Consider the following 25,393-nt stretch of genomic DNA (forward strand, 5'->3'; position numbering starts at 1 on the left):
AATTTTGTGGGCTTTTTTTTTCTCTGCAGATTCTTACTTTTTAGAATTACAGAGATATTTTCCTCTTTTTATGTGTATTAAATACTCTTTAACACCTCCCCATATGCACCTTTTACAGCAAGTGAAATATTCCTTTAACATTTTTGTAGTTTCATAGCATATTCATAAGGTTGAAAGATCATAGCACAAAAGGAATTTTTTTAAATCAAGAGCTACGAGATTGTTCATCACAATGGTTTGAGCAGTGAGGTCAACATGTATTGAAAGCCAGTTGATTTTGGTCTTCCAGAGTTTATAAAGGGCATCTCTACAACAAAGTGAGTCTTTCACTCCATTCAAATATCCCAATTCATAGTATACTCTCAACATCATGTTCCCAGAAAGTAGGGATTCTAGAAAAATCTTACACTCTGGAACCTCCATGAACAGAATACAGTGTTATCAAATCTTTACAGGGAGCCCAAACATGTCCAGCAACCTTCTAGTGAATTGAAGGTGACACAATGTCTATGCCCTCTGAAGCAGTGCAGTGTTCAGCAGATGCCATTGAGGAGTGAGTACCCCTTAAATTATCAAATTGTAATTATTTTCTTAGCTTCAAAAGCGAAGAAAATCCCCCTTAATCACCTATTCATTCTCCAAATATGGTGAGAAAATAAGTTGTACTTTTTAAAGTGGCAACTTTATTTGCAGCCATCATATTTTGGAATCTATTCTTGGGAAGTTCTCTTGGTCAATCTGGATTGAGCCTCAGCAATCACAAGAATAAATGCATTTTCACTGAATCAACTGTTTCTTTTTGGAGAAAGTTTAGATGAAAAAAGATGCTGTTAAGATCACACTGTTCCAGGAAAAGCATCCAGGTAAAATATGAACAATACTAGAAAGTGACTTCCTTTTTCAAAAGCAAGACAGCTCGTATGCTGGCTTCCCTGACAGTTTCTCACTTGAATTTAAATGTCTAATATGTAGACACTTTTGACAAAGCCATAGAATAAGTCATAAGAGAGTCTTCTACTACTGAATGCTTTACTTGCCCAATGCTATACTCAAAACCCTTATAATGCATAATACTCTTAATACCCTGAACCTCACAGAGGGCATACCATCAGTGAATTCATTCACCCATCAGTACTTATCCACCTCATAAACTTTATCACAACATAGTACTTTAGGGATATAACTTAAGGTGAAATAAAATCACACCACCTCCTCCCTTCATTTTTCCAATCTAAAATTACAAACAATTCCTGTGTAAAAACAATCAAAATGGAAAACTCATCATTTGCTTGTATTAACCTAAATGCTTATGTATGGGGATTCATCGTTGGTTCCTTTAGAATATTTCTATGAAGGTAGAAAGATATATACTCAAGGAGAAGAAAACTAAAGTGTTTTTTGCTAAGGTACAGGGAGATGACTGAAATACAGTTCAATCTGTCCATTAGAATATTATTTATACTGCTAAAATTTAATCTTCAGTTTGTGATGATGGCAGTATAATCCTCAATCAAAGCATGACTGTGAGGTTGGTAAAGAAAGAATTCTAATTCTAATTGCCCCAAATGATCTTTTTATTAGCCCCACATTAATAGTTATAGTCAGTTAAAATATTTACACTAATTTACAAAGGAAAAAATATTTTAAGGAAATTTTCACTTTTTTAGTTAAATGTTACTTCTTGTTAGTTCAATGTGAATTTTCACAAAAATTAAAATTTAAAATTTTTGTTTCTAAATGAACAATAATATTTAGAGATAATCTTAAATATTTTAATTTTACATTTGAAAACCCAGAATTATTCTAAGGGTGTCTAACTCAAGTCACTCATTGAGAAGGGGCCAAGAACAGCCACCAGTTTCCTGTTGCCTGGATGTTTTATCACATTGAATCATTAAAACTCCTTGTTTGTATTTGCATTTTACTCTTGGGCAATTTTACAACATAGCATAGTGATCAGTTTGCAGATTGATTCTACTTATTATGTTTAATCCTAACTGCAATAAGAGAGATCATTGTATCATACTTCTCTTTCAAACACTGCAGTGACTTTAAAATAGAATCGGTACCTTACAATAGCCTTGGCACTTGCTTTCTCTGTCTCTCTTTTTTCAAGATGGGCTCTTGAAATGGAAAACAAAAGGCACACAATAAACTTGGAGAGGCCCTCATTTTTAATTAGATTGTATGATTAAAACTGTGGCAAATCCGTGCCTGAAAGCAAATGTGTACAGAAAGAAGAGAGAAGGAAATGGAGACAAAGGATGAGTATCATTAAGGAGCTAGTTAATTTGTGGCTGCCTCACACATCCTTGCTTTGAGATATTCATCTTACTGTGGTCCTAGAAGAGCCCCTTGTCTCGAGTTGGTCTCCTGAATGTTAAAGTTTATATTATAGTTAAACAGAGTTAATGCTTCAGTTTCTGGCATAAGTTATTAATTTTCTTATGTTAATGAAAAACATACACCAGCTTCTTGAAATTCCCCAAAGCAGCATCAGTTTTGCCACTAATTGCAGCACTTTTAGGGCGGTGAAGGGAGAGGAGCAATTGCAATAGAAATAGTTGGGATAGGGCTCTTGCCTCGCTGAGTGGTCTTCTAACTGAAAACATTTGAGATTTGCCCCTTCTGGCCTTGAGTTTTCATGAATTTTAAAAAATTGGAAGCTCCCAGGAGCACCAAGGCATTATGAAAAAGTAGAACTCTAGCTTGGAGATATAAAGAAGAAAGTCAGGTTCAAACTTCAAACCCCAGCAGAAGGGAATTTGAGACATATCTATTTGATCTTCTGTCTCAACTTGACAAGATATTCCTCTTCAGGGCCAAATGCACTCAGACTGGCTTCTTCAACAACTGATACCTTATGCATGAGAATACTCTAATGAACCTGACAAGCACAAATACAATGTTGGCTTTTCATGAACTGAATTGTTAAGGAACAAGTGGACTCTGAGATGCTGAAAATTTTCCCCAAATTTAGGGGAAATCACAAAGGGGATTTTTTCCTCTCCTGCAGCCCAGTCTTTTCAATGCTAGTTACCAGTGAAAAAAATAAATTTTGCTCAACAGAATATGTTATATGGATAAAACCAGAAATGTCATAAAAGGGCTGAAGACCCCATTATATACAACATCTCAACTTAGACATGCTCAAAACACATACGTTCTGCAGATATTTTACTAAAATTATTTGCTGCAAAGTATGAACCAGGCAGGAAGCCTATACACAATGAATTGATTTCCAAGTCTTATTTGTGGCTGATGTGAGGTTAGAGAGCATTTCTGTGCAGGGTGGAATAGTAAAATGAATGTTTATTGTTTAGGATTTAAAAGACCCATTATCATGCAGACTCAGTAAAGTTCTGCCACACAAAACTGAGATCCAGGCCAGCAGGCATCTGATTCAAGTGACAAGAGGTGAGCTGCAACCACACGTCCATGTTAATAAAACATGTCCCACACTCGGAAGGAATCCTAGTGCAATATGAGAACACACAGAATTTATTAATCAGAACTACTGTTAATGGTAATTATAGACTTCCTCTCAAGTTACAAAATAAATAGATGCCTTGGAAATAAGTGTTTAATATACTGGATCCTGTATTTTCACTGAATCCTTGTATTGTAATAAAAAGTGTGTTTCTGTAGTTGTTATTTTTAATTAAGTTCATTGGCACATTTTAGGTATACATAATGATCACATTCATCTTAAGGAATTTGTACCTGTACATGAGAAAACTTGATTCTTTTTTTGAAGGAAGGGTAGAGTGGGAAAAAAAATGTGTTTTGATAGGAAAAAAACCTAATCCCATTAGTAGCTACAGTGAGATAGATAACTGTCCAGTTTCCTGCTTTTGACTTAGTAATCTTTAGTTCTGCATGAAGTGCTTATCTAGGAGACAGAAACAGTAATACTGGTGCTGTTTCTGCCAGTCATTTAGATGTGGGACCACAAGTGGTTCTTCTGCCAAAGTAAAGTTAATGAACTAGATTGATGCATTGTAATTGCTGGAGATCCATAGACTCCCATGAGAATTTTATGATTTCTATGGACTGGCCATCTCTCCAGAAAAATATATGTACATTTATGCATAGAACATGTGACATATAAGTTCAGGAATACATCTACAGAAGCTTATTGTAGAATTCCAGGTTGAAAACTCTGAACAAGTTTACCTGAGCTCATTTGAGCTTTACAGTCCTCCATGATTTTGGATTCTCAAGCAGCTTCCACACAGAGATAACTATAATAGCCATCTGACTTAGGTACTTTCTCAGGTTTATTCTTGACAGGCTGAGATGGCTCTTTACCCCTTTCTTCATTTCAGTTGCTACCACACAGCATGAGCAAGGAGAGAATTTGCTTTAAGTAACAAACATTCTGGTATATCATATACCAGTCTGTAACACCATAAAATAACAGACACCTGTATAAATGAGCTAGACCTTCAAAGAATTTTAAGTATAAGCAGATTACATTCAACAAAAGTCCAAGGTGTGCTGTCTCTATGAAGTGATGCCACAGGAGCTCTGCATGACATACATTACCCTGCACAGCCTTCCATCTCCACAGTGCCTATGTCAGTTTACACCATTCTTTTCTAATACTGAAATCACCAGCCAAGTGACAGAGTAATCATTCTTACTACCACTATTTCAAAACACTAAAGATAAAAAATTTGACAATATACAAAAAAATTACCCTTTCTGCTTTTATAATTATCAGGTAATATATTTATAGCCCTCATGCTCCACCATGACACTCACCTCATCCTTGATATTGTGTTCTTTAGCCTCCATCTATCTCCCAATTCAACCTATGACAGGGATCCAGGCAAGTGGAAGGGGAATGAAGGTCAGAAGGAAGATAAATACTGAAGGTAGAATTAGGATCAGCAACAGAATTGGTATTTGTAGCTGAGGACGTTTACAGTAGTTCAAAGTCTCTAAATCCACATGCTTTTTCCTTATTCCTCTTACCAAAACCTGAATCCCAAGAACTGTGTTTTAGTCTCTGTAAAGTCAATATGCATATAAAGAGATTATCATGACTGCCACCACTACTGCACCAATAAAGATGAAGTCAATCCAGAATTGCTGTGGGAAATTTGATATGGTTAGCAATAACCATACAAACCATCAAAGCACATACAGTAGTAAATACTAAGGTAATGTATGTCTGCTCAGCATGAGGATACTGGAATTAGTTCCAGTACTGACATCACCAGCCAAGTGACAAGAGTAACAATATTGTAGTGAAAAAAGATATTTATAACATGTACATCCAAATATGTCCAAAGTTTTTAAAAAGTCAGCTCAAAAGAAATATAAGGAGTCTTGCCGATTTACTGTAAAAAAAAAAAAAAAAAGGCTATCCAGTGGTCAATGAATACTTATAAAAGTGCCCCATCTTGTTAATCATCAACAAAGTACAATTCAGATCTAATTAAATACTATTACCACCAAGAAGTCAAAAACATAAAAAGGCTGACAATATGCTCCATAGTAAAGATGTAAAGTACCCGGGTTGTCTTAGTTACTTTTCTCTTTGCTGAGACAAAATTCCAGTGCCCAAAGTTAAGGGAGGAAAAGTTTATTCAGCTCAAAGTTTGTAGAGATTTCAGTCCATAATTGGCTGGCTCCAAGGTAGGGTGGCGCATAGCAGAGGGGCAGAAGATAGTAAAAGCAACCAGAGAGAGAGATAAGCCTCTTTTGGTTCCTTATATTGTATCCAATCTACCAGGATTTGTGGTGCCAATGCAATCAGTGGACCAATCGTCCACCCTTAATCCCAACTTTGGACTATGCATCAATTACACATTCTAGATTCAACCATCTCCAAAAACCCTATGATCTCATGAGGCTTTGGGGCAATATCTAGACACAAACCACAATACAGGGTTTTCATATACTGCTGACACAAATACTAAAGTTGAAGATACTTTTGGATCCAGCAATTTCAATCCTAGCTGTATACCAAAATGAATTGTATGTGTGCAACAAAATTATGTACAAAATATGTATAAAAGAATGTTTATAGTGGAATTAGTCATATAGTCCTGAATTAGAAACAAACCAAATATTCATTAGAAGAATGGATAAATGTATTGTAGCATATTTATACAATGGCAAATCAAATGACACGCTATACTTACATGTAACAAAACTAGTAATTTCACAAACATTATGTTCAGCAAAAGAGACAGACACAAAAAATGTAACTGGAAATCCATCTGTATGATTTTCAAAGGCATGGTCACAGGACAATCAGTTACTATCTCTAGGAATTAGCTACCCCTAATGGGGAAGTCCCTGCAGGGTCTGCTAGGTCCCAGATGTCAAAGCATCCAAAACACGTGGTTAATATCATGCTCTAGAAACAAAGAAGACAGGGGACAGAAATTAGGAACTAATTACAGTCATCAGATTGAAAGACTTGTCAAATAAACCACCAAATGGATATTTAAAACTTTGGTGCACTAGGTGGATATATTTTTTTACTTTTGTATTTTAGTACTCAGCCATTAGGGCAAAACTGACTCTCAGACAAGAAAAGACCTTCTACGTATGAAAACTAAATTGCATTTTTTGACTAAGCACAATAATGAAAATTAAAATTAAAAAATGTGCTTGGCATTGGTATCTATGTACATTAATCCCTTCCCCCTGTTCACAGTTTTGCTTTCTGTGGTTTCAGTTACCTATGGTGAACCATGGTCTGAAAATATTAAATGGAAAATTTCCCCATAATAAACAATTCATGTTTTCAGTTGCACATTCTTCTGCTTCATGTGATTAAATATCATTCTGTCTCATCCTGTTCCACTCAGGTTATAAGTCATTCTTTTGTCCAGGGCATCCACATTTTTATACTACCTGCCCGTTAGTCACTTGGTTATCAGATCAAGTATTATGGCACCATAGTGTTTATGTTCAAGTAACTCTGATGCTACACAACAAAGCCTGTGTCATTTACTTCACTTTTTCTTATCATATATGTCTTGTATCATCTCATATCATCATAAGGGTGAATATAGAACAATAAGATATTTTGAGACAGAGAAACCATATTTACATAATTTTTATTATAATGTTGTAATTGTTCTATTTTATAACTTGTTATTGTTATTATTTTTACTGTGTCCATTTATTAACTAAACTTTATGCTTGGTATGTATTTATCATAGGAAAAAATATGGAATTTATAGAGTTTTGTACTATCATCAATTTTGGACAGCAATTGGCAGTTTCAGACAATATCCTCCACTGACAGAAAGGAACATCATCAGGGGCTTGACCAGAAGACTTTTCTAGACTGCTAGTATTTATTAGATTTTCAACAAATTTGGGGGCGTGAAGAAGGATAAAGTGAATAGTGAAGGTAGAAGTTGCAAAGATGAACAAGGCCTTGAGAAGTTAGAATAAAGACATTCTTAGGGAGTAAATCTTGCTAATTAAGACAGCTATCTTTTATCTAAGATTGACAGTTATTGCCTTGGAATTAGAGAAAATGTCCTCAGCTATGGTCCTATCTTGCCTTAGAGGCCATGAATATGATCTTTTCCAGTACAGCCAGAGAGCCCTATGGTCAGAAAGTCCCTAAAGTCCCTAACTTTTACATAGCCTAGTCCCTAACAGAATATGGTACTTGTATAGCATAGAAGCCACTCAATCAGAAAAATAAGATTTAAATCACTGTTCTATCAGGGTAAATGCTTGACTGATGCTTATATTCTGTGCAATCACATAATAATCTCATAGTCAAATCAGTACCACCTCAAGATCCACATGTAACTATGCCTGTGTAAAAATATTGTGTGCAAATCTTGTATACAGGGTATGCAAAGAAATAGATTTAATATAGGACACATAATTTATAAGATTATTTTAAAACTTTCACCCAAAAAGTTAAAAGCAAAAGAGTACAAGAATCTGTCCATGTGCTAGAGACCCAAAGAATCTACTTGAGGGCCTGGATCCCATGGCAATGTCCTGCATAAGTCCAACTGAAGACCTAAAACCCATGGTAATGTCCTCCACAAGTCCAACTGGAGGCCTAGAGCCCACAACAATGTCTCATGCAAGTCTTTATCAAGGATCTGCACTGGGAAGGCCCAAAGGTCAGTGGTGGAAGCTCCAAGTTTGTGCCAGTGGGATGATGGGTCTGTGCCATCAAGCTGAGGGATCTGCACTGGAGCCAAAAAGCAATGCTCAAGGTAAGGACCAGAGCTCTCCTGTAGAGAATAGCAGCCATCCTGAGCAACAGTAAGGACCTGAGCTCCTCCAATGATGAGAACAGCTGAGTTCATATCAGAAAAACCAGTGCAACAAGCTTCTCCAGGACAAAACATGCCATCTTCCTTCCCCTCCAGTTCTCCTTTTACACTGTTGGCAACAATCCTCAGGTAGGTCTTCCACACCCTAAACCATGCTAGCTCAGTTCAGCTGGGTGTTCCAATATAAATAATATCATAATATATATTGTTCTATATAACGAACAAAAAAGTTCTACAGTGATTCTGCCAGCAATAAGATTTTCCTCACTATGAAATAATTATCTGTAATCAGTATAGCTAAGAAAATAGTTCTGATCTAGGTCTGTGCTTAATCTTCACTGTCAGCTGCAAAGAAACAGCAGCTATAGGGTGGTGGTAGGGTAGACCTTGAGGAGTACAGGAAAGCAGGGTAGAGAACAAAAACAAGTTGGTAAAGTAATAAGTGATAGTTATGAATAATTAATCCAACAAAATAAACGACAAGAGGGTAAATACTTTTGCAAACATTTTAAAAACACTGTAACTTTACGCATAATCAAGACATTCACAATTCAGTCTAAGCATATAACACTTCTGCATAGATGTCCACAGAGACAGGGGAGTTTTAAGAGGCCCCAGAGTGGTTAATGGAGAAATTAGAACAATTCAGAAAAGACACTAATTAGGTCAATCTGCAGTTTTGAAAAACTTTAGCACCTCTCCAACGCTATTAGTGAATTAATGACCCCAGTTACTGAACAACAGGCAGAGATTAACACGAAAATTGGGGATGTTAAAGTCAACTTTAAAAGAGGAAGTCCAGTGAAAGAGCTAACAAAGTTGGAAAATTATAATATTATTTAATGGAAATGTGTTTATGAATTATAAAAACAGACAGTGAAATAATGAATCTTTTATGAAGACCTCCTCAGCACAAATCTTACAACTAAAAGGAAAAGAATGAAAGTGATGCCCTGTGATACTGAGCCTAACAAGAGAGATTGTATAATTTCTCTAACATGTGTATATTTTACCTTACATGGAAAGTATGGACTTTCTCAATAATACTTGGAAGAAGAAGTATTCTGATAATTCAGTGATTTTTAAATTAAATTAGTTCTGGCACCAAGCTCCCCTTCGCAGGGTACGATGTCATATTTTAGGAGCTTCTCCTTGGATATTACAGAATCCAAGGCACTTACAAAATGCCTCAGAACAGAGAAAATATTTGTCTCTTAACTCCATGCTCATTTCCATGTCTGATTCTCCTTCTACTGCTTAGTACTATTATAGACTGTGTTTCTCTATTCTTTGTCAAGTAAAGATGTTCCAGAAAGGGTAGAACTGTCCTTCCAGCAGCTCACAAAATGATCACCAAAACATTTGAGGAATTCTACAGTATCCTAGTCTAGGGCCTGCTGAGTCAAGTGCAGATCCTTTATCAGATAGTATAAAGTTTTACAATCCAGTGTTCCATATAATAATTGTCATGTAGAAGCTTGGGATTATAGAATTCAAAAGGCTACTTGCTCCAAAACTGAAGATACCATAAACAACAAGTTATTCTCTTGGAAAAATTATGCAACAATCAATAATCATATAAAGGCTTTATGCTTGCTTTTTAATGGAAAAACTAGTTTTTTGGCACATTTTGATAACTCATTTTGGTTATGCTATATACACTCTCATTTATCATGCTATAAATATCAACATTTATTATCAAAAGCTATAGCTTCCGTCTCCAAACAGATATTTCTTTAATATATTGTGACTACTGTGGCTGAAAAAAATGTAATCATTATTTTCCAGAATAACTGTCAAGTCACTATAAAAGGATTCTTTATGAAAGACAAATCATGTGGACTGACTTGAAATTCTCAGGATGATTTTCCATCTCCTCCATACCTATTTTTAAGATTTGTTATGTGGGATTAGACATAGTTAATCGATCTCAGAGTTTGGTCAGTTTTAGCACATGGGATGAGACTAACACTTCCAGCTGAGCTGAGACAACATGGTCTGGAATCTGCAGAAAGGGTGAAGGGACAAGACATTTGGTGACATTCGCAAGATGTATAGACAACTGAACAAAATATTCTAAACTTTAGAGCACCATAATAAAAGAGTTTAGTTCATTTCTAGAAAAGAAGCTAATAGAGATAGCATAAATTTGAGAGGTACTTTTAGTGACAATTGTGGAACTTCTCAAGAACCAAAGCTTTGTATTACACTCTTTTTGAATGTTAGGCAATAAATTCTTGCACTCAATTATGCCCAAACCTGACACTGAGAGAAGGGTCAGAAATAAGAAAGGGTGGATTTCAATAATCTTACTGCACTGATCACATACTAATGCTGAAGAATGCCCTGAAGTAACCTGTTGGGTTTTGCTCACTCTCAACACCAAAACATTGAATTGGCAAGAGTGCAGGAAAATTTCTCCTCTGCCCTCTAAAAGTTCACTGACATGAATAGACAATAGGCAGATTAAAACAGAATATTTACATTTACTCATGTACATGGGGAAATAGCATAGCATAAGAGTCATTCACAAATTGCAAGACCTCCCAATAGGACCAGTGGTTAAAGTTTAAATAATTTTCAGAACTAGAGAAAAAAGTAGAAGCTTGGTGACTAAGGGCTTTAGGGTGACTTGGAAAGGCATGACAACAAGCTATGGGTGAGGCAAAAAGAGGAATGCACAGAACTTTCTTATGTAGGTAATTTTCTTACGTAGGTAAAGACTCTCAGATAATCTCTGGAGCTGTCCTCTGGAAAATTCTGTCTTGATGGGCAGGCTTGCCACGTGCAGTGCAGCTCTTAAACTCCAGAGGAGAATGGTGGAAGATGAAGAAATGAAGACAAGAGTCAGGACGCAGAAAGCTGAGGTCAGGTGGTGCCCACTCTCCTGATGGTAGAAAGGACTGCCCCAACACAGGGTATCCTGAGTTTATTTACACAATCAGCAGAAGGTTGATGTCAGGTGGAGCCCCTCTCCTGATAGGAGAGAGGACTGCCCAACAACTGCAGCGTGTTTACTTATACAATCAGCATAGGAGACTGTTTATAGAGAATTTAAGGACAGGGTAACATGCAGAACAGGAAAAACATCTAATCATCAACAAACCTCATGTCTTGGTGGTTACCTGAGACACAAGAGGGGAGCTGTCTATGTTATCCCAGGGGAAGGCCAAGTACCTTTGTGCATCAGCTCCCTGAGCTGTGTGCACTTCTCATGGGGCCCTGCCAAACTCAAAAGAAGCAGTGACCTTGTCCTAGATATCAGCTTCACCCCAACACAGGGTATCCTGAGTGAAAAGAACTTTCTTCTTTCTCCTTAGTTAATCTTTCCTGGTTACTAAGATTTCCTAGCATCCCTTCCAGAACTGAGCTTCAGAAGAAGCACTCCAGGAGGGAGAGAAGATTGAGAGATAGGGCAGTAAGGAGAATGGTTAAAGAAATTTTGATGTTGCTCCTTTGTTCCAAAGTTGCCATACTTTAGTTGTTTTCTGAGCCCTAAGAAACTAAGTAAGTAATTCAATAATAAAATCATAACTTGCTGGCACTATTGGAAGGTAATGGAAACAGGAGGTGGGGCTTATTTGAAGGGAGCCAATCATGAGACATGACCTTGGAAACTATATCTGATCCCAAGCCCCTCTCTCTCTGGCTCCCTGCTTTCTGATTGCCACAGGGTGAGCAGCATTCTTGTATTACAACCTTCTGTCGTGATGCTCTGCTTACCCTCAGGGCCAGAGCAGTGGAACCAGCTGACTGTGGAGAAACCTGAACTGAACAAAAATAAACCCCTCCTTCATTAGCTGTTTATGTCAGGTGTTTTGTCACAGTATCAAAATGATTACTAGTACATGCTTGGATGATCTAGTCCTTTTTTGGTAGTCACTTTCTCTCTCTCTCTCTCTCTCTCTCTCTCTCTCTCTCTCTCTCTCTCTCTCTCTGCCTCTCTCTCCCTTTGTCTCTCTCTTTTTTAATTCTAAAGTTCTTGAGATGGAACTTGGAGCCTTCATACTGAACTAAACCCTTGAACCTCATTTTACTTACTATTTTGAGACAGGATCTTGCTAAGCCTCAAAAACTGCCCAAGCTAAGCTCAAACTTGGCCCTCCTGCTTTGGTCTACCAAAGTGCTGGGATTATAGGTGCACGCCCCATGCCTGCCATAGTCACTTCATGAAACCAACAAAGTAATGCTCCAATGAGTGCTCTCAATCAGGAGTCAAAGGAATAGAAATTATATCATAAGAATCATAAAATGTAGGTGAGGCAGAAGGAGACAGAAAGAAGCTGAGTGCTCACAGGAAACCAAGGGGACCCCAGGGTTGCATCTCACTGGCCTGGTTCTCTTGCTCTTTTCCTGCCTGCTATAGGAGCAGGAAGCGGAGTTGTAAGTGACAGGAAAGAAGGCTTACAGTTTTTGCAGAATCTTTTCAATTTCTTATTTTGTTTCTTGGCAAATATTGCTGCAGAATCTGTATTCTCTGTGCAAGGGCAGCATTCTCTTTCTTTAAACTGTAGCAGTGTGTGTATTCAAACCCTTTGGGTCAGTGCAGGAGGGATTAGGCCTCTATAATACACGAAACTTTCTAAGTAATACAATAAACACCCATCTGAATAAAGTTCAGGTCTTCACAGTGGGTCTTATTTTTTTACCCTAAACTGTTAAAGTAACAATACCATGGATTCAAAAACCTATAGATATATTTTTAATATTCAAAAAGGTATGCTTATATTTAGAAATCCAAAATTATTAGATTCCTTTCAGCTGATGAAACTGAGTAGCTCAAGAAGAACTACATTCCTGATTTACTTGCAGCCTGGCCCTATCACAGATTCTATTTTCTTTTTCTTCAGTAGCCATGGTGGTAGACAGTTCATGAAGGTTACATGGGATGTTCCTCATCTTTTTTTCTATTTATAACAGATAATATCATAATGACGTGAGCCTACTTAAGTCTATCCACAAGGGTGTCCTCTGTGAACTATAAACTAAGGAATCACCAAAATGCAGTAATCCATACAAGTGCTTGAGGTGTTAGAGGACCCAGAAATGATGACAGGTCATGTGTAGTATTAACACACACAAATGTAAGCAAGAGTGATTAGTGAAATGACACTCAAAATAATAGCACGGAGCTTCCTTACAGGTCTAGGTTTGCAGATGTTTTGGCACTTTAGATTTTCATCATATTGCCAAGAAGCTGTCAGACTCATAGGTACCTAGTCATTGCCCCAAAGAAACTTTTGATATTCCTCTTTCTTTGCCTTCCTTTGCCCATGCTCTGCCCACATGTACTACAGTCTTCAGGCTCAATTGAAATCCACTACTAATTTGCCTGCTTCTAACAAAATCCCTGCTAGAGCCAGGCCTGTGGGACATGTAGCTGCACCTTTCTACACCTTCCTGGCCCTCAGTGATGGCAAACCCAGGTCAGCCTGTCCACCAGATCGTTAGTAACCGATCAGTGTCCTTCTTAAATGTAGAGACTTACTCAAATGGTGCTAATTAGCAGACCTGAAAGGTCCTATCAAATTAGGGCTGGCACCCTCCTAGAGCCAAAAAGGGAAGCAGAGGAAGAAATCCTTGTGGATAAAAGGATCAGAGACTCTGTCTTCCCCTAGACTCCATTTCCCATAAGGCCTGGGATGAATCTTTGTTTCATATGATTATATTATTTCAACAAGAGTCCTACCTAGTGATCAGATTTTTCTGCTTAGTGTTCAAGATTTAGTATCTTCCTGCTCACTGTTTCACTACCTCTTCTGTAGCTACTTCAATTTCGGTACTTGTATCTCATCTTCACTTGATGTTAATTATGCATAATCTGTCTCCCCATTTTCACTTCAGGCCAAGTCCTTTCATCTTCCTCTCCCTTAGCGCCTAATAAAACCTGGCACACACTAGAGTCTTAACAAATGCATATTGACTTAGGTAATGCTTGGCAATGCCAATAACCATGCCATTAAACAGACCCTATGAAAATATATTAGTGTCATGCCACAAATTTTTTACCATCATTACCACTCACACTTGAGGTGTCTGCTGTAAAGGGTTATGAAGAAGGGAAGGGAATTAGTGATGATTAGCTAATCACTTAACTTTGTGTACACTTTCTACAGTGCAGAGCTGTGCTATCAAATTGTTTCCCACCCAGAGGCCATGTTCCCTAGCTACCTTCACATAGAGGTAGGGTTAGTGTATAATTCTTCCCCATAGAGTGTGAACCAAAGTGGTGAAAGCCTCTTCCAAACCAAAATGGTTAGTAAGTGGCTTTGAGGGCCAGACAACGTGGAAGAAGCCTGGCTCTCCCAAAATCCCAATGTTATTGTTTAGAACTTAAGAGTCTCCAAAAATCCACATAGAAGGGGCTTAATCCTAACATGACACTATTGGAGTAGTTACACATTTAGCAGATGGAACCTACCGGGAGATCTTTAGGTCATTGGAAGTTTGCCTCTAAAAGGGACTGTGGGACTCCAACCCCTCCCTCTGCCTCTCTTTTCCTTCCTGGACATAGGTGAGTAGCTTTGCTCCACCACATGCTGGCATCATGATGTGCTGTCCCACCACCAGCCTAAAGCAATGGGCCAATAAATCATGGACTAAAACCTCTGAAATTGGGAACCAAGAAGACCATTTCTCTTTGGGATTTGATTATCTCAGGGACGTGTTATAGTAATGGAAATCAAAATGACACACCTATAGAAGGGTGCTGCCCAGGAAGTCTTTCAGTGAGCCGTGAAAGGAGCAAGAAGAAAACTTTTATTGAGTTAAAGTATTGGGATTTCAGAGTTCATCTGTCAGAGCAACTTGTATTAATTAAACAAATAAAGTGCAATTTGTAGAGTCCTGTATTGGATTTGAGTGTTCAATTTCTTCTGACTTTTTGTTTTCTCTATGTATTGATTCTGGTTGATTGACAAAATTTCTTCTCACTATTTTTAACCTTTATTAGGTCCTCTTTGTATTTCTTTCTACATATTCCTATATTATATTTTCTTGATGCTCACCAGAATGTTTTAAGGACAGAGAATGTGGACCCAATTCTTCTGAACTTTGTTCAAGTCTTTGAAGTCTTCTTTATTGGTGTGAAGAGAATTACCTACTCAGGCTTATCTGGAAAACTAACAGTTTTTGGATATCACTCCACTGGAAACAAACATTCATCTTGTAGAATCTACACCTAGTGTCTCTGATTTATCAAGCAGAATGTAGCTATCCTTCTTTCATCATTAACATGTTTGATTTTTGACTCAACCAAATATATCCCAATGGAGGATTCCATCATGAATTCCTTTTACAGCACAATTCTATACTATATCATGAAAAACAACACACAGTATAGTGTGCATAAGGGGAAGGGTGTTTGTTTTGCTACATATTTCAGGCTGGTGTCAAACTTGCTGTGTAGCCCATTTCCTGCCTCAGCCTTTTGAATGCTGGAATTACAGAAAATTGTAGTCTGTAAAAGAGATGGTCAAACTGCATAATGTAAGTAGTAAGCTTGAGTGTGCTTGTCATATGAGGTTCTTTTTGTGAAAGTTAAAGCTATGGATGAGTGTTAAGGGTTCTGGAGAGAAGCATGCTTTAGACAAACTCCAAGCTCACCAGGGGCTTTATAGGCACTGGCATGTGTTGGGACCCCATAGGTCATTAGAAAGAGTATGCTTTGTTTCAGTTCCTTCATTGGTTCCCATAATGGGTGGCCCTTAGCTTATGAATCAAAGGAATCTCATTCTTGGACAGTACACTGGATAGTATGCCAAAGTATGACCCAGGGCCATAATCATAGAGTTGGTTGGGCAAATGGACAGAGATTTAACTTAGGAGCTCTGTGTAAATTACCTTCTGCCACATATTTAGAGAAGCAACTACAACTACTCCACAGATATGGAAGAAGTCCAATTCCTTAAAAGAAGCAAAGACTTTTTCACATTTCAATTCACTCCTATATTCTGTTTCTAGTCTCTTTCTGTCCTATAGCTCAGTGAGAAGCTCTAGAATTCTTATCATACTGTGCCCTTTGGCTTTATATCTCTGTTACTTGTAATCAAATACAGCAGTATAAATCCTTAAGAGTACTGGAAATATGGATATATGCACACATATTTCAGTATCTAATGTGACAACTCTTGGTTAGCATTACAATTTTCTTTACAACACTGTTAAGATCATTTTCACATTTTCAGCTTAAACAGTAGAGACAGATAAAGAAGATCACATAGGCTAATGTGTTAATTTCAAAATTGTTTAAAAGCTAATTTTATGTAACATACAAAAGAGCCAAGGTATAGAAGGATATTCTAAGATATGAGATATCACTCAGGCATTAAGAAACTAGAAAAATTTCTGGTACTTAGTAAGATAGAACAATGCATCCTAAAACACCTTCTTAAAATGGCTAGAAAATGGTCTAATGAATCACTACTGAAGCCAAGTTTGATGTTTTCCAAAAAGAAGCAGAATGGTAATAATTTAAAGAAAACAAATATAACAATATCAACTACATATTTGTCATTAAATGTGTAATACAGGTGAAAAAGCAAAATATCACCAGCAAAGCTGCTGACTTGGAGATTCCTAGGATGGAAATGTTTCTAAGTGGGCATAAATCTAAACAGTTTCAGAATTTGAGGAGCCAGTTCATTTTGTCTTGTCTACCAAAGCATTATTAATAGTAAAGTACTCATTAAGGGAGCTTGTAGAAAAAAAGGAAATTTTCATGCGTGAAGGTTGCTTATATCATTGATGTTTTGTTGGAATACAAAAGTTTAATACCAACTCCAAAAGTCTTTTTGGAACTTGAGATTTAATAATAATAAACTGGGTCAGGTACCCAAATTATATATGGTAAGTTATTCAAAAGTTTATAATTATACTTTTGGATAAAATGTTGTATAAATATATGTGAAGAAATAACATCTAAATACAAGAATTAAGCTGAGAACAAAACCACCCACATGATCATTCCTTCTCAACTGGTTTCCTGAACATGTTGTACCCCTAAAATATTTTTATATCATGTGGTAAATACGTTCTCTAAGATAATTATAAACCAAGTGGCTCAGTGTGTTCATTCATTTAAAAAAGTATTAGGAATTGACAGGGTTTCAGGCAAGTGGTCAAGGTACTAGAGTTACAGAAATGAACAAAAGACACTAAATCCCTGCTCTCAGGAACTTTCTATTTAATAAAGTAGAAGGAGCAGGCATATGGAGCGATAAATGATATCAATACACACACATCACATAGCAATGTGAACTATGGAGAAAAGAAGGCAAAATAAAACAGATAAACCAAGTGTTGGAAGGGGAAAACTGTCTTAGCTACAGTGCACAGGCAAATCCCTCTGAGATGAGGGAACTTTTGAGCAAAGATGTGGAGTGGTGTGACTGGAAGGGACCTCTTCCAGGCAGAGTAAATGCACAGGCCCTGCAGTGAGAACATTCTTGTGATATTTTAGGAATAGCAAAGGCACACATGGCTGTAGCTGAGCACATGAGGGAGAAACTGAAGAAAATGAGAACAGAGAAGTACCTACAGGACAACTTGTGAGGATTTCTCTGTAAAATCCATGACAACCCTCCTTTTAAAAAGGAAGCCCTAACTCTTTTCTTCTTAAATGTAGGCAGACTTAATGACTTGGTTTCAGTCAACTCAATGTGACAAGATAGATGCTATGTGACTTCTAACAGTAGGTCATAAAAAGGGCAGGCTCTATCTTCTCACCCTTTTTTATCACTCATATTCTAAAGAAAATCTGAAACCACATAGTAAAGACACTTAAACGGCTAGAAAAAAGCCCATGTGGGAAGGAACTGAGGCCTTCCACCAAAAACCAGCTCTCACCTGCCAGTCATGACAGTAAAACCTTAGAAGTGGATACTCCGGTCTCCGCCAAGCCCTCAGATGATGGCTATCCCAGCCACCATCTTCACTGCAGCCTCATAAAATTCTCTGAGCCAGAACTACCTAAAATGCTTTCTCTTTTCTGGCCTACAGAAAATCTGAGAAATCATTTCTATTTCTTATTTAAAGCTACTGAATTTTGGGATAACTTGTTTTGCACTGTTAAATAATTAATACATAGATAATAAAGTGCGCAGTGGGCAATAGTAAGGATTGTTGGCTTTATTCTAAATAAGATGTGGTAGCACTCTAGTGTTCAATGAAGGAGATACACATGACTTGACTTTTTTTTCTTGATACCAGGAATCAAACTCAGGACCTTGCGCTTCTCTGGCAGGCCCTGTGTCACTGAGCTATATCCCTTGGCCCTGTCTTGGCTTTTTAAAAAGCATCACTCTGGTTGCTCTGTTTGTGCACTTCAGTGGGAAATGGGGAAAAGTAATCCTCTTAGGAGTCCAAATTAAGGTATATTTTGCTTATATTAGATCAGTAAAAACAGAGGAAGTAGAGATGGGCTTAAATTATAGATGAATTGGAAAGTAAGCAATTGACAGGATTTACAATACACTGGATGTGGTACAGAAGACAAAAGAATAAACCCAAGGGTGACTTCAACATTTTTGCCTTGAGCATCTAGAAACAGAGTTGCACTTGCTGGGATAGAGAAGGTGGGGGAATAGTAGGTTTGGCAAGTTGCTTTGGAACATGTTTAATTGTAGATGACTATTAAACATCAAAAATAAAAATCAAGTGGAGATTTTAAGAAGGCAATTAGATTTGGAGCTTCAAATTCAGGGACAAAGCAGTTTAAGATGACCAGGAGTCTTTGGCGTACAGAGAAAATAAAAGTCAAAATTTTAAATGAATTAAAATAATTAATGAGTAAGAGTAGAGAAGAAAAGAAAAATCAGCCTAAAAGCTAGGCTGTTGCAATGTTTTGATGTGTGGGAAATCTGAAGGAATTATATGATAAGAAACTTTAAAAGAGTAACTGGAAGGGTGGTTGAGAGAGTAGAGTCCTAGAAACCACAAGAAAAAGATTCAGTTCAGGAAAGAGATCAACTGGAGCAAATGCTGGTTGAGTAAAAATAAGACTGCAGATTTATTATTGTATTTAAAGCCTGTTTCTTTGATGAGCACTTTCATTAGTAAGATGGACATGAAATTCCAGTAAATTAGAGTAGGTTCCAGAGAGAATGGGAATGTTAAGGTGATAGGGCAAACCCTAGAGTCACCACCAAGAGAATAACTAAAATATATATTTCAGAGAAATCATTAAAGGATTAAAATGTTACACTACAAAAATATTCACCTAATGCCAAGAAAGTAGTAAGGGAAGAATAAAAGAACAAAAGGTATATGAGACATATAGAAAACAAAAAGTAAGATAACGGAGGTGAATTCAACTGTATCAGTAGTGATATTACATGTGACTGGATTAAATAGACCAATAAAAATAAGATAGTATCAGACTAGATTAAAAACAAAAACAAGGTCTGGGCATGGTGGCACACACCTGTAATCCCAGTGCTGAGGAGGCTGAGGCAGGATTGCCACAAGTTCAAGGCCAGCCTGAGCTACAGAGTGAATTTGAGGTAATCCTGAATTATAGAGTGAGACCCTGTATCAAAAACAAACAAAAAAAAAAACAAAGAAACAAAGCAAAACAAGAAGATCCAACTGCATATTTTATATAGGAGACAGAACTAGACTCAAAAGTCCAAATGTGATAAAAGTAAACAGATGGAAAATTTACTAGGCAAATCATTCATTAGAAGTCTGGAGTGACTATAGTAAGAAAAGACAAAATGGATTAGAGTAAAAATGCTAGATTTTAAGAAAAATTTTGTTATTAAAGAAGGGTCAAATCATTAACATAAGAAAAAAATAAACCCAAAATATATGAGGCAAAAACTGACAGAATCAAAGAGGAAAAGAGACAATTCAGCAATAATAGCTACAGGATTTACTACTCTACTTTCAATAGTGGATGGAATAACCACACAGAATATTAACAAAAAAAAATAGAAGATTTGGACAATGGTACAAAATCACCTAAGAGATATTGTACATACTCTACTCAAGAGCAGATATTTACACATTCCTCTCAAGTGCACGTGGAATTTTCTCAGAAATGGGTTTGGGCCATAATCCTGAAAGAAACAACTCCAAACACAATTCCAAATGATAAAGTCCTACATGATTAAATTTCCTAAAGTCTAACAATCATAAAAGATCACAAGTGTAAAGATTTAACCTGGAGAAGTTCAAACTAATTCTTTAAAATACATGTATGTACATTTTTAAAAGGGATATAATTGAATAGAATGTAAAAAGTGACAGAATAGTTTGTAGGTCACTTTATATAATAGCATATGCAATAATAACAAACATTTTTGCAAGCATAAACAACAGTCACATAAGTATAATAGTTATGAGCACATAAATCTTATCATGAATAGGTCAAAAATGTATATAAGCATATCAATATAATCGGTAATTATATGCATTCAGGTTTAGAACTGGCCATTTGAAATACCATTGTAGACAATCTAAGTCTTTTGCTGAAATTCATTAAAAACCATAACAGGTCACCACTGTATCTGCAGTTACTCAAAAAACTAAGATCTCAAAAAATTTTATCTTTAATGAATGCAGAGGTCGAAAATGGCATATCTTCATTTGTTGTGGAACTTTCAGTTCTTCCACATAAACTCAATACTTACACCAGAATCAATGCCTTCATAATGTACTTTTTCTCAGTCAAATTCATAAAAAAGTACGAGTTAGAACTCTCTAAAAAGTCTTTGCACAGCTGGAGATTTAGCTCAGCGGCACAGCGCTTGCCTGGCAAGTACAAGGTCATGAGTTTGATTCCCAGTACCAGAAAAAAAAAAAAAAAAGTCTTTGCACAATTTCTACTTTAAGTATTGAAAATTATGGGAGTTAAAATTCATAGAATAGCAAATTGTTAAAAAAATTCTAAAATTTAAATTGTAAAAATTTCTGACAATTTAAAATGGGGAAAAACTAGAAAGAAAATTAGGCATACCAAAAAGTGTATCACCAGCAATTGCATAAGAGGTAGTAAGAAGGGGCTGGGGATTTAGCTCAGCAGCAAAAGCGCCTGCCTGGCAAGCGCAAGGTCGTGAGTTCGGTTCCCGGTACCGGAGAAAAACCAAAAAAATTTTAAAAATAAAAAAAAAATTTTAAAAATTAAAAAATTAAAAAAAGAGGTAGTAAGAGCTGGCTGACTTTCATCATAATTAACTGCATTTTGAAGTCTTGCATCATGATGAATTGCAACATTTTTTTCTTCTAGAAGACCACATTCACATTCATTCACATTCATTCCCATGTGGTAGATGTTCCCCATGTAGTCCATTTATACTCACACAATAATCTGTTTTTGGAAACACTCTCACAAACACACCCAAAATAGTATTTTGCAAGTCTTACAGGTATTTATTCTGTCTAACAATAGGCAACAATACTGCACACAACCAAAAGCATATTAATCTCTTGCTCAGAATTTGGCTTTTTTACCTCTCTTATATGACCAATAGAAGTTACAGATTTCAGGATTTAGACTTTCAAAATATTTGGAATTTTAATATTTTGGGAGTGTGGGCTTGGGTTTGTAGTCATTAGGAATTTTAAACCTCAGGAATTTTAGAAAACTTAGATATGTTGATGTTTGAAGATTTCAGCATTTGGTATTACATTTAGGATTGTGTCTTTCAGTATCATAAGGCAATTCTTCAGGATAGCCCATATATTAAACCATAGAAAAAGTATCACCATTCTTAAAAGGATTGAAATCATGTAAACATGTTATCCAAGCACTACAGAGTAAAGTTACAAACCAACAAAAATATACATATATTAGAAGAAAGAATTTCCAGGTTTGAAGATAAGGTTAGGAAATTGTTATACTCACACATTAATGAAGAAAATAAAACCAAAAATTATGAAAAAAAACAGCCAAGAGTTCTGACCACATTTAAAAGACCAAACTTATACATTTTTGGTATAGAAAAGGGTGTCAAGTTTCAGACTAATGGCGTAGACACAATTAAATAATAACAGAAAACTTCCTAAATCTTGGGACAGATACAGGCAAGTGGGTATGGAAGGCACTGAAAACCCCAAACAGGCATGACCATAAAAGAACTTCACAAAAATAAAAAATAAAAAAGAACTTCACATGTCACATTATAGTTAAAATGACATGACTACAAAACAAGAAAAGAATATTGAAAGCTGCAAGAGAAAAACATCAAGTCACTTTCAGAGCCAAACCCATCAGAGTAACTGCAGACTTCTCTATAGAAAACCTAAGAGTCAGGAGAGAATGGAACCATGTATTTCAAGGCTGAAAACAAATAACTGTCAACCTAGATGACTATTTCCAACAAAGCTACCATTCAAATTGAAGGAAAAATAAAGACATTCCAAGATAACCATAAACGAGAGAAAATCATGACCACTAGATTAACATTGCAAAAAATACTCAAAGCACTCTTACACACAGAAAGGAAGAGTAGGCAAGATATTGAGAGTTAGGACACACTAAAACATTTTAGAGTAACAAAATGACAGGATTAGTACATATATTTCTGTAATAAGTCTGACTGTAAATGGTCTTAATTCTTCAATTAAAAGACAAGCACTGGCAGATTAGATTAAAATACAGCATCCAATTATTTCACTGCATTCAGGAAACACACGTTTCTAGTGAAGATATGCACAAATTGAAAATGAAGGGATGGAAAATGATATTTTATGCTAACAGAAGCCAAAAGCAAGCAAGAGTAGCTATAGTCATATCTGACAAAGACTTGAAGACAAAATTAGATGAAACAAAGACAAAGAGAACAATCTGTGAAGAAGCTATAACAATTATAAATATGTATGCACTAAATATCAGCATGCTCAGTTTCATGAGTGATTGCCACTCAACATAAAGGAACACATAAATTCCAACATGATAATAGTGAGTGACTTGAATACTCTCCTCTCACCAGTAAATAAGTTATCCAGAAAAAATTATAATTGTATCACTTTCCAAAATAGGTAACATTTTAGGCCACAAAGAAAGTCATAACAAATATGAAAATGCTAATTCAGGTCATAATAAAATAAAAGTAGAAATCAACAGCAACAGAAGCTACAGGACCTACACAAACATATGGAAATTGAACAATTCACTTTTGAATGATCAGTATGTCACTGAAGAAATCAGAGGGGAATTTAAAAATGTCTAAATCAAATGAAAATGGAAACACAAAATACCAGAATCTCTGGGAAAAAGAAAGGGAAGCTCTAAGAGGAAAGATTATATGTATGCGTGCCTACCTCAGAGAATGCAGCTGACCTAAGTATGTACCATCTGAGCTCTAAAAAGCATCTCCCATTATGTAACCTAAGGTTTTGCTAGCTGGCATCTCCAAGTGTTTTCAAATATCCCCCACAAACCATTATTAAAAACTTCTAAACCACATAGCCAGGTATAGTCACAACACTGACTTTCTCCTTGGAACTAAAATTGTTTGAGTTACTCCCCTTGTTGATGGGACAAAATACCTGGCAGTCATAGTTTAAAGAAGTTTATTTTAACTCACAGTTTTAGTTCATAATCAGCAGGCTCAAAGGCAGAAGCAGGATGGTACAGGGGTGTGGTGGAAAAAAATGCTTAACCCACAGCAGCCAGGAAACAGAGATAGAAGGGAGGTGTGATGGACAAAAATATACACTCCTGGCCTCCAGCCCCAGTGACCCACTTCCAACCAGGCCTCATCTCCCAACAGCTCATTCAGCTACTGAACTCATCAGTGGATGAATACACTGATGACCACCCTCATGATCTAACCACCCCCCACCTAGTGGACATTTTCAATCTAAATCAGAACAGAGACTAAATGAACAAGGTAAAGGATAAACAAAACAAATTTGATTCTTTGAAAAGATAAAAAGGATTCATAGACCTTTAGCCAAAATACTCAAAAGAAAAAGAGAGAACACCCAAATCAATACAATTAGAGAGGAAAAAGGGATGTTGCAATAGACAACACTAAAATTCAGAAAATTATTGACAATTTTTAAAAATTTTGTTCTAATAAGTAGGAGAATCTAAAAGAAATGGATACATTTCTACACACATACTGTCTACCAAAACTGAACCTAGGCAGATCAATAACAAGCAATGACATTGAAACAGTAATAAAAGTAACTCCTGATAAAAGTTCAGGATGGGTTTACAGCTTAATATTATTAGGCTTTAAAGAATGAACACCAATGCTTCTCAGTAGAGTCTGTGAAATAGAAACGGGAGGAATGCTTCTAAACTTATTTTATGGGGCCAATATCACCTTGACACCAAAACCAGACAAGGGCACAATAACAACAAAACACTACAGGTCAATATCCTTGATGAAGATAGATTTTAAAATGCTTAATAGAATACTCACAAACTGAATTTAATAGCATATTGAAAGATCATACACAATGATCAAGTTGCTTTAATTCTGGGGATGCAAGGATGGCTCAACATATGCAAGTCAATAAATGTAATATACCACAAAAATAGAATCAAAATAAAAACCACATGATCATTTCAATTGATGCAGAAAGAACCTTCAATGAAATTCAACATCTCTTCATAATAAACCCTGAAGAAACTAGGCTCTGAACGATCATACCTCAATATAATAAAGGCCACATATGACAACCCCACAGCCAACACCATTCTATGGGGAAAAATACAAAATATTTCCACTAAAATCAGGAGTAAAACAAGGACATCCAGTCTTATCACTTTTAATGTACTGCTTAAAATTTTAGTGAGAGCAATTAGGCAACAGAAAAAAATAAAATGGATACAAATAAGAAAGGAAGAGGTCAAATTGTCCTGTTTACAGATATATGATTCTATACTTAGAAGACACTAAACACCACCAAAAGACTTTTAGAGATGATAAAGAAATTCAGCAAAATGGCAGGATATAAAGGCAACATAAAATAATCAATACATTTTAATGTGTCAATAATGAACTAGCTGAGAAAGAAATCAGAAAAATAATTCAATTCAAATAAGTTTAAAAACCCTAAGGATTAATCTAAGCGAGGAGATGAAAGACTTCTACAAAAAAAAATTTCCCCCTAAAATCAATAATAAAACAAGGATTTTAGGGGCTGGGGATTTAGCTCAG

This window comes from Chinchilla lanigera, unplaced genomic scaffold, assembly GCF_000276665.1.
Source record: "Chinchilla lanigera isolate Chin_1 unplaced genomic scaffold, ChiLan1.0 scaffold00048, whole genome shotgun sequence".
NCBI classification, from domain to species: Eukaryota; Metazoa; Chordata; class Mammalia; order Rodentia; family Chinchillidae; genus Chinchilla; species Chinchilla lanigera.